We start from the raw sequence: 11,547 nt of genomic DNA on the forward strand, positions 1-11,547 counted from the left end.
CATCTCTGGACCAGATATCACCTCCCTACTAACCAGAATCCCTCAATGTCTGTCCACTATTTCATCCTTCTTCTCCGCTAGATTTCTGAAACTTAACATGGACAAAACAGAATTCATCATCTTTCCCCCATCTCATGCGACCCCCCCAACGAACCTATCCATTACAGTACATGGCTGCCCACTCTCCCCAGTCCCACAAGCTTGCTGCCTCGGGGTAATCCTTGACGCTGATCTCTCCTTCAAACCACGTATCCAAGCCCTTTCCACTTCCTGCCGACTTCAACTCAAAAATATTTCACGAATCCGTACATTCCTCAACCAAGAATCTGCAAAAACCCTTGTCCATGCCCTCATCATCTCTCGCCTTGACTACTGCAACCTCCTGCTCTGTGGCCTCCCCTCTAACACTCTCGCACCCCTCCAATCTATTCTAAACTCTGCTGCCTGACTAATCCACCTGTCCCCCCGCTATTCCCCGGCCTCTCCCCTCTGTCCATCCCTTCACTGGCTCCCCATTGCCCAGAGACTCCACTACAAAACCCTAACCATGACGTACAAAGCCATCCACAACCTGTCTCCTCCATACAGCTGTGATCTCGTCTCCCGGTACTTACCTACACGCAACCTCCGATCCTCACAAGATCTCCTTCTCTACTCCCCTCTTATCTCCTCTTCCCACAATCGTATACAAGATTTCTCTCGCGTATCACCTCTACTCTGGAACCCTCTACCACAACACATCAGACTCTCGCTTACCATCGAAACCTTCAAAAAGAGCCTGAAGACCCACCTCTTCCGACAAGCCTACAACCTGCAGTAACCACCGATCGACCAAACCGCTGCATGACCAGCTCTATCCTCACCTACTGTACTCTCACCCATCCCTTGTAGATTGTGAGCCTTCGCGGGCAGGGTCCTCTCTCCTCCTGTTCCAGTTATGACTTGTATTGTTTAAGATTATTGTACTTGTTTTATTATGTATACCCCTCCTCACATGTAAAGCGCCATGGAATAAATGGCGCTATAACAATAAATAATAATAATAATAATGTTTCATTTAAATATTCCAAAAGTTGCAAATGTTCCTATTGGAAAGTGGCTTTGTGATCCTGCCTTGCAAATGGAGCCAAAGTTGATACTGTAAGAGCTTTGCATGTAATTTGTGAATGAATATTTCATATTTATAGAGAGATGGGTTTTCAGTACATGAACATCTTTGTATAGTCACCTTCAGCCCTGAATAGATTGAATGACCAAACGCCATTAATCCTTTCCCACTATTGGATGTACTGGTAGCATATGTTGGGAGCGGGCTCAGGAGATGATCCTCCTCTGCACTCTGCAGGTGTCGTCTGTGTTATACAGTCACCACCTGTGCGAACAGCAGCGACCAGAGCTAGCTTAGACTGTTGCTGATGTGACCACCTAAATGCCGCTGGCACTCTCACACAGCTGTAGGGAAATATAGCTTCCATGGCGCAATCATTCAGGTGCCCATTGCACCCCATCCCAAATGATCACAGGTTCAGGCCCTGAGGGAGCACTGAAAATAATGAAAGTTTAATAAAAAGCGCAAGAAAAATCCTAAAGAACAATTATTTTATTATTTATTTATTTTTATTATCATGTCCCCAAAAGAACTGAAATTAAAAAAGTCTCTTAGACCCATTCATTAAATGTTAGAATTGCCATTTTTCTGCCTCCCCAACATCTCAAAAAAAGTGATCAAAATGGAGTGAAACTACAGGAATGCACAAAAAATAAGCTGTCACATGGCTTCAATGGTTATAGATCACAAAAAATAGCACCACAAACCACTTAATTTTTATAAACTTGTACGTTTTTTTTTATTTTTTTCACTAAAAAACCTTACCAATATTGTCAGGTTATCATTACTCATCACAAATGCCACAAAAAACAAAACCCAAAATGGAGTCATGAATTTGTTGACTTTTTGTTTTTTTCCCACCATTGTTTCACCCCACTGTAACCCCATAATGACCACCAATATGCTGTCATGATCCAGGCTTGGTTTTGAGTCCTGTCTCCCCTTTTCCTGGTCTGATCATGTCAGGGGTTCACTTTTCTCAGTCTGGTCTCAGGTTTGCTATTTAGCCCTGCTGTGTCCTGCAGATCATGTCAGTTATAGTTTCTGCCTAGTGCTGCTGTAGTTGGCTCTGATTGCTCCGATTTGTCCTGCTGCGTTTGCTTTCTTAACCCGTGTCTCGGTTTTCCCCTGTTCCCGTCTTGACTCAGTGTTTCCCTTTAGTGTGCAGACTCCCTGGTTTGACTTGACATGTATCCTGACCTGTTTCTGTACTTTGTCTTTTGGCCTATCCGCTCCTGACCATTACTTACCCCCTGGCTTGTCTCTAACCGCGAGTTTGCTTATTCCTTTGGTACTGCGCTACAGTCTAGGATTTGACCCGATTTGTTTTGACTATTCTGCTGCCACCTGTGGTAGCCTCACAGTTGCACTGCAGGTTAGCTTTGTTTAGGTTCAGACCTGCTTCCTTTATACTGCCATCTAGTGAAGCCTACCTGCATTGCAGCAGCATCACATATGCATTGAAACAGCAGACAATAAGGGGCCCTATTCCAAATTGTCATTTTAGAACGGCAATGAAGACAGTTTTGGAACTGACCGGGGCTGACTAAAGCAGAATCTAACGGGCTGAGTCAATGATATGCTGACTGCTCTCATGCTCTGCAGTACACGAGTATTAGGGCTTGATCCGGCTTGCGATTAAATCAGACAAATGCAATCCGATTAAAAATCAATGTTATTTTATCATTGTGTGTTCATCTGTGTTTTTTTTTCCAGCTCTGATTGGATCACGATCCGACTGGAAGTAAATCGTAGCATGCTGCGATTGTAATCGGAAATCGAATCGCATTCACCTATTGAAATCAATGGGTGTGAAAAAACAAAATTGCACCATGGGAGTACCATCCCATTTTTACACACCCATATCCTTTGAAAAGATGGCAAAGATGATAGATATAACGATGTCAGTCACATATATAGTTAATACAGTGCTTGTGCAGCTTACTGTACATGAATATTTTTCCTTACTAAATTATTCTCTGAAAAAAATCTTGTTTGATCCATCCAAAATTTTATTAACCAGCACAGGGAAAGCAGACAGCTGGAGGCAGATGTTTATAGCATGGGAAAGGGGGTAATACCCATGGAGCTTTCCAGGCTATTAATTAGCTTACAGCAGTATACTTAGCCTTTACTGGTAAAATAAAGAGGGAGATCCTGCCCCCAAAAATAACGCAGGGTTCCCCTACAATTAATAACCAGTAAAGGCATGAGGGCCGTTAGATCTTTTCCCACAGTGCTCCTGCTGACATCAGTGAGTTAAGCCAAGTTCATTGTCTGTGAACTCCCAGGGCTTTTCTGACAGTGCCGTGAGCGTGAGAAATTTCTCACACTTGCAGTGATGTCAGTGAGGTGAAAAGAGTTTATCGTGAGGCAAGGAGCTGAGCAAGCTCTGCTAGATGACAAGCTGTATAGTAGCATCATGCAACAATGCAGCCTGACATCTTGATGGATTGTTATCTCTTGGGTAGACAGGTGAGGAATAGAGTTGTTTATTAATTTAGTTCTGTTACAAGAGAAATTGGCTTCAGTTGATTGGGTGCTGTTGTGAGTAATGTATACATGTATTTGGTAAATATAGGTCCATTAAAGGAGTCTGTGTCAATATTTCAACTAAAGGACTTTTTTCAGGGTGTTTTTATAATCTCACTATGGGGTTAGGAATAGGGGTGCCTTATAGACGCCTCGCATTACTAAACCCTGGGCTTAATGTCACTTGACAATACGAAGGTGACATCAATCCCAATACTATCACCCCACTTGCCACTGCACCAGGGTAAGTGGGACTAAGAGCTTGAATTTGTGCATTTTATGGATACAATTTTTCAGGGGGTGGCTGAGATCTGAAGCTGATGTTTTTGGTCTGGAAGGGGACAAATATCCATGGCCCTTTCCTAGGCTATTAATATCAGCCAGCAGCTTTCTGCCTTGCCTTTGCTGGTTATTAATTATAGGGGGACGTCTTTTTTGGGGGGATCCAACATTTCAATAACCAGGAAAGGCTGTGAGCTGATATTAATAGTCTGGGAAGCTCCTTTGCTATTACCCCTTCCCAGGCTATAAACATCAAGCTAATAAAATGTCCAGGGATCCCATGACATTTTTTCCAACAGAAATTTATTTAGTAAAAAAAATATGCACAGTAAGCTACACACACAAAGCACTGAGTATATTACATATTTATATATATCCTTTTGTCTCAAACTATCTATCTTTTTGTATATATCTGTATATCCATCTAACCGCTCACTCTGTATATATAAAAACATATATATCTTGAAGAATATTTCCTTGCATTACTATGTGTAAATGACAGAGAATTCTTCTATGCAAATGCTCATGTTAAAATTGCATTGCAATTGGATCACATTCACACGTAAGTTGGATGCTAGGTGTTAAAAATGGGATTTTACTCCATGAAAAATGTATGACACTCGCATGACACTCGTCCGACTTATCAGGAACAAAATCAGACTGTTTTTAAAAAGGCTAGTGTGTCTCCGGCCTTACAATGCATGAGACCAGCGATCAATGTAAAAAATATACGTGTCCCACAGTGGGACTAGGTGAAAAAGTAAAAATAAATAAATAAATAAAATGCGTAAAATTTAAATAAACACACAAAAAAGTGCACACAAATCAGAAAACCTGATTTGCTTCTAAAATCACAGCTTTGTGTCAAAAGAAAACTAAACAAAAAACGTATACTTAATTGGTATCACCACGTCCAGAACGACCTTAACTATAAAACGGTCACTTTATTTATTCTGTACAGAGAACACTGTAAAAAAAGAATAATAAAAAGCATGTAAAAAATGTCATAGAAAGCAATCAAAAAGTCATTTGTAAAAAAAACTGTATTAATGAAGACGCCAAATAGTTTGTCTACTAACATTCGGCAGTAATATAAAAACAAAGTTATATCTCTCAGAATATGGCGATGCAGAGACAAATTCATATTTGTAAAATATTGTTTTTAGTGTGTAAAAGCAGCCAAGCAGCAAAAAAAAAAATAGAATTCTGGTATCACTGTGATTGTATTGACCTGAAAAATAATTCCATTTTATCACTTTTACCACACGGTGAGCAGTGCAAAAAATATATAAAAACAATAGCTACATTTCTGTTTTTTGTTCATTCTTTGTCTGAGAAATCTGAATAAAAAGTGCCCAAAATATGTTGTGTGCCTCAAAATGGCACCAAAAAAATCTGCAATTCATCACGCACAAATAAGCCCTCATACACCTCTATTCACCAAAAATAAAAAAAATTATAGCTCTCACAATATGACGACAAAAAAACTATATTTTTTATAAAAAGCATTTTTAGTGTGTGATAGAAGCAAAATATAAAAAACTATGTAAATCTGTTATCGCTGTAATCGCATTGACTCAAAGAATAAAGCCGTGTTGTCACTTGTACAGCATGGTGAACCATGCAAAAAAAAAAAAAAATAAATAAAAGCAGTTTTTGTACTGCTGTCTATTTCCCAGAAAGTGGAATAAGGCTCAGCTCACATTTATCCTGCGCTCTCCTTTGAGCTCAGGGGTTTCAGTGTAAATCAGAAAATTCATGATTCAGACAAAACCCCCACTGGAAAGACTCACTATAAGGAGGCAGATGCAATCACATCGGCCTCTGCCTGGTCTCTATTCCACTGGTGTCACATTATTTTATATGTCTTTTTAGCGCACAAGTGTGGCTGCCAACAGATCTGTGCACGCCTGAAAAGATGAATACCATCGAAACAGAAGCCAACCAAAGTCCATATCGTCTCCATGTGCCTCATTATAGTGAGCGGTTCCTTCAGGTATTGCCTGAATCGCATTTTCGGGGATTTATGCAGAAATACCATCGTAAGTGCTCAACGTAGAAAACAAGAATATGATCCCGTCTTAAACTGAAAGCGATCAAAAAATGTTATGTACCCCAAAGACTCTGGAAAAGTGACATGCCTCCCACCCCCTCAAATAAGATCCAGTGAAATATACGCTCCTAAATTCACCCTCCTTCTGATCCCCCCAGTGCCTAAACCACAATAAGCACCCACATTTTTGGCGTTATTGTAGTGGGAGGGAGCTTTTAATTTATTTGATGTCCACAGAAGTACAAGCTGGGCACAATGTGTGGGGGGCTACAATATATGGGCCTCTACACTGTATGGTGGCACAATGCATGGTGGTGCTACAACATATGGGGCCTCTATATTGAATGGTGGCACAATGTACGGGGGGCTACAATATATGGGGGCTCTACACTGTATGGTGGCATAATGTATGGGGATGCTACAATATTTGGGGGCTCTATACTGTATGGAGGCACAATGTATGGGGGTGCTACAATATATGGGGGCTGTACACTGTATGGTGGCACAATGCATGGTGGTGCTACAATATATGGGGGCGCTACACTGTATGGTGGTACAATGTATGTTGGTGCTACAATACATGGGGCTCTATACTGTATGGACTCAAACCGAAAGGCAGCACACTGTAGCGCCATTGCATGCAAACATAAACATTGAATTGCATTACTGCATTAGAAATATGAAAAGTATGAAAAATGAAATATGAAAAATTAAGAAACTTTATTGCATAAACTGGCCAATTCATGTGTACCTGGAAGCCACGATAAGGCATTTCTTGTTTCCAGGGCCTAAATGGCTTTCCACACTTAGCATAAAGTCTTCATCTGAATGGGAGCATAAATCCTCTGTTAGGCTAATATCTATATCTCTGTGGAGGGGTAGTGGCCCTGCTGAGATTAAAAACACCTGTGGCTAAAAGGCGGAGTGCTCAGTCAGAAGGCATTTAGGCCCTGGAAGTGAGAAATGCCTTATTGTGGCTTCCAGGTACACATGAATTGGTCAATTTATGCAATAAACTTTCTCAATTTTTCATATTTCATTTTTCATATTTTTCATATTTCTAATGCAGTAATGCTATTCAATGTTCATGTTTGCATGCTATGACGCTACAGTGTGCTACCGTTCTGTTTAAGAGTATATGAGATGGTGACTCTAGGTTCAGCACCTGTTCACACTTAGGGTACGTTCACACAGGACTTTTTTGCTGCTTTTTTTTGCTGCTTTTTTTATGCTAATTTAGGTGCGTTTTTTTGGTGCGTATTTGGTGCGTTTTTTGGGTACGTTCACACAGGACTTTTTTGCTGCAGATTTTTGCTGCAGATTTTTGCTGCAGATTTTTGCTGCTTTTTTTATGCCAATTTTCAGCTGCTAGGACACCTCACAATGGCTCTTCACACCTCACAATTGCTCTTCACACCTTACTACCAGGAACTCCCTCACAATAGATCACAATCAGGACACCTCACAATGGCTCTTCACACCTCACAATGGCTCACAATGGCTCTTCACACCTCACTAACCACACCCCTAAGCTCTTGGCTGTGAGATCCCTTCCTGCTGGCCATGATTTTCTGCACAAAAAACGCAGCAAATAATGCTACATGCGTTTTTTTCAGCGTTTTTGCAGCGTTTTTTTCATCACCCATTCAAGTCAATGGGTGAAAAAACGCTGCAAAAACGCAGCAAAAACGCTGAAAGAAGTGACATGCCCTATGTCCAAAAAAAGCAGCAAAGCAGAAAATACTGAGCAAACAAAAAAACAACGTGTGTGCATGAGATTTCTGAAATCTCATAGGCTTTACTGGTACTGTAAAAAGCAGCTGAAAATTAGCATAAAAAAAAAGCAGCAAAAAAGTCCTGTGTGAACGTACCCTTAGTCTATGTTTGGATGTAACGGTCAGTTTTTTGAACTTTGTATTCGTTAGCCTTCTGACTGAGCACTCCGCCTTTTAGCCACAGGTGTTTTTAATCTCAGCAGGGCCACTACCCCTCCACAGAGATATAGATGTTAGTCTAACAGAGGATTTATGTTCCCATTCAGATGAAAACTTTATTCTAAGTGAGGAAAGGCATTTAGGCCCTGGAAACGAGAAATGCCTTATCGTGGCTTCCAGGTGCACATCAATTGGCCAATTTATGCGCTAAACTTTATAAATTTTTCATATTTCTTTTTTCATATTTTTCATATTTCTAATGCAGTAATGCAATTCAATGTTCATGTTTGCATGCTACGGCGCTACACTGTGCTGCCTTTCTGTTTGAGAGTATATGAGTTGGTGACTCTAGGTTCAGCACCTGCTCACACTTAGTCTATGTTTGGATGTGACGGTCAGTTTTTTGAAGTTTATATACTGTATGGAGGCACAATGTATGGTGGTGCTACAATATATGGGGCTCTACACTGTATCGTGGCACAATGTATGGGGGTGCTACAATATATGGGGCTCTACACTGTATGGTGGCACAATGTATGGTGGTGCTACAATATATGGGGCTCTACACTGTATGGTGGCACAATGTATGGGGGTGCTACAATATATGGGGCTCTACACTGTATGGCGCACAATGTATATGGGTGCTACAATACATGGGGGTTCTATACTGTATGGTGCCACAATGTATGGGGGGCTACAACATATGGGGCTCTACACTCTATGGGGCACAATGTATGTGGGTGTTACAATATATGGGGCTCTATACTGCAAGGGGCACAATGTATGGCGGTGCTACAATATATGGGGCCTCTATACTGTATGGGGGCACAATGTATGGCGGTGCTGCAATGTATGGGGGCTCTACAATGGATGGGAGTGCAACAATATATGGGGCTCCACACTGTATGGTGGCACAATGTATTGGAGCACTTTAATATATGGGAGCTCTACACTGTATGGGGGCACAATGTATGGGGGTGCTACAATATATGGGGGCTCTTTACTGTATGGGGGTACAATGTATGGGGGTGCTACAATATATGGGGCTCTACACTGTATGGGGGCACAATGTATGGGGGTGCTACAATATATGGGGCTCTACATTGTATGGTGGCACAATGTATTGGGGCACTTAAATATATGGGGGCTCTATACTGTATGGGGGCACAATGGATGTGGGAGCTACAATATATGGGGGCTCTACATTGTATGGGGGCACAATGTATGGGGGTGCTACAATATATGGGGGCTCTTTACTGTATGGGGGTACAATGTATGGGGGTGCTACAATATATGGGGCTCTACATTGTATGGTGGCACAATGTATTGGGGCACTTAAATATATGGGGGCTCTATACTGTATGGGGGCACAATGGATGTGGGAGCTACAAAATATGGGGGCTCTACACTGTATGGGGGCACAATGTATTGGGGCACTTTAATATGTGGGGGCTCTACATTCTATTGGGGGCACAATTTATGGTCATTAAATTGACATATCTGCAATTCTCCAAAAATAAAAGCCTGGCTTGGATGTTAGAAAATAGTTACTGCAGCCGTAGATAAATTCATTGAGAGGGGTATTTTCTATAATGAGGTCACTTTGGGGGTTTCCTGCTGTAATGGCACTTTAGGGGCTCCGCAAATGTCGCTCGCAAACTATTCTAGCAAAATCTGTGCTCCAAAAGCCAAATAGCGCTCCTTCCTTCTCAGCCCTGACGTGTGGCCTAACAGTAGTTTCCGACCACATGTGGGGCAACACCACATTAGGGAGAAATTGTGCAATAAATTGTGGGGTCCAGCTTCACCTATTAACCCTCGTGTAACTGACATTTCCTGCTAATAAAAAAAAAACACTAAAATGTCATATTTCCACGTTCCAATATTACACAATCCTGTGAGGCAGCTGTGGGTTCACAATACTCGCTACACTCCTAGATGAAATCCTTAAGCAGCGAAGTTTCCAATATGGGGTCACTTGGGGGGTTTCTGCTGGTCTGGCCCCTCAGGGGCTCGGCTAGTTTCTCCATACAGGAGGTGACACGAAGCTTCATCACCAACAAAGTCCTATGTACAAAGTATTACATAGATTTCAGTAAATTAGTTCAATACTTTCCCCTGTGTCATTTCTCATTATTACACATCATTTATGGACATCTATGGATGATTTCTTTGCCTGTATGGATTGGACGGGTTGTAACCGACATCTGGCGAGAATTTCATGCCAATAGCATCTTAACAAATAGATTTATGTAGAATATTGGTGCCGTGTTCAATACTTATTTCACATGCTGGATATTTGCAGTTATTGTATCATTTGGATTGTTAGAACCAGAACTTTATAAATTATTTAATGTTATTTTGACCTCTGTGATTTTATACATAAGAATATATTGTATAAATTTGGTTACAAGTGCTCGGGCCCCACATTTGTTTCTATACAGGCACAATATCTGCTCCCATTGGACTGCTCGTCTTCTGCATTAGTCTTATGTATTCATCTTGTCCTGTTACATAGATGACACATTACTCTCAGAGATGTAATTATTCTATTTTCATATGTCACCAATCAAAAAGGTAACGAGATTAATAAAGAAAAGCGTTTTCTTCTTTTTTCTGCACATGTACATTCATAGAGGCAGAATGAGATTATATTAGATAGAATTTTACACATGTCTATATATAAAGAAAAACCTACATTAGAGCATTACCCGGAGAGATGGTTTCTATGTCTTCTGTATTTCATTTCAATGGTCATTCTCCAAGGTAAGAAGCGCAGCAGTTACAAGCTCTTTGCTGTAGAGCTTACAAGCGCTGCTCCGATGTTGGCCAGATCAGTAGATCCTTCCAGATTCAGTACTTCTGTGATCGTCTGATGCTGTAGAGACAAAGGTTCCTCATATAGCCGCACGGGGGCACAGTTTGGGCCAATGGCAGAACCATGATGATTCTCTAAACAGTCATTCAGGAGCGCACTTCTCCCTGCTGAGCAATAAGTTTGAAGACAGGGGAGCAGCGTGCTCCTGTAGGAGAGATAAGAATAACCCTTTATAGGTGTGCTACAAAGATTGCAAGTTATCACTTTTCCACCGGAAGAGTAAATACTTGCTGACCACTGGGTTTCCCCCACTGGGACCTCCACAGTCCAAAACATGAGAAATCATGGGGCTGTAGAGTGTCTCATATGAATGGAGGGATAGTCCTGCACAAGCCTCACTACTCCATGCATTGCGCCATTCATTCACTGGTGCTGCTGGAGATATAGAGCCGATGGTACTGCTGGAGATATAGGGCCGATTCATCATGTTGTTTGATAGTTTTCTAGCGCTAAAACTTTGACGCAAATTGAAGTAGCACAAAAATGTTGTGACTTTTAGCTTTTTACTTCACTCCCGGCTAGATCTATCAGAAGTTGGAAAACTAAGACACTGCTGGGGTTGTAAAAGCCTGGCGGGCAAATTCATCAAGAATTATGCCACTATAGGTGCATGAATAATCTATGCATATAAATGACTAGGAAAATTATTTTACTCATTGTGTGAGCCCTTTTTCAGGCTCCAACATTAGTGAAGAGCGTGTCAACACACTTCATGAAGAAAAACATCACAATATGTTTTTACTCTATAAATACAATCATG

The sequence above is a fragment of the Ranitomeya variabilis genome, chromosome 4 (assembly GCF_051348905.1).
Source record: "Ranitomeya variabilis isolate aRanVar5 chromosome 4, aRanVar5.hap1, whole genome shotgun sequence".
In the NCBI taxonomy this organism is placed as follows: domain Eukaryota; kingdom Metazoa; phylum Chordata; class Amphibia; order Anura; family Dendrobatidae; genus Ranitomeya; species Ranitomeya variabilis.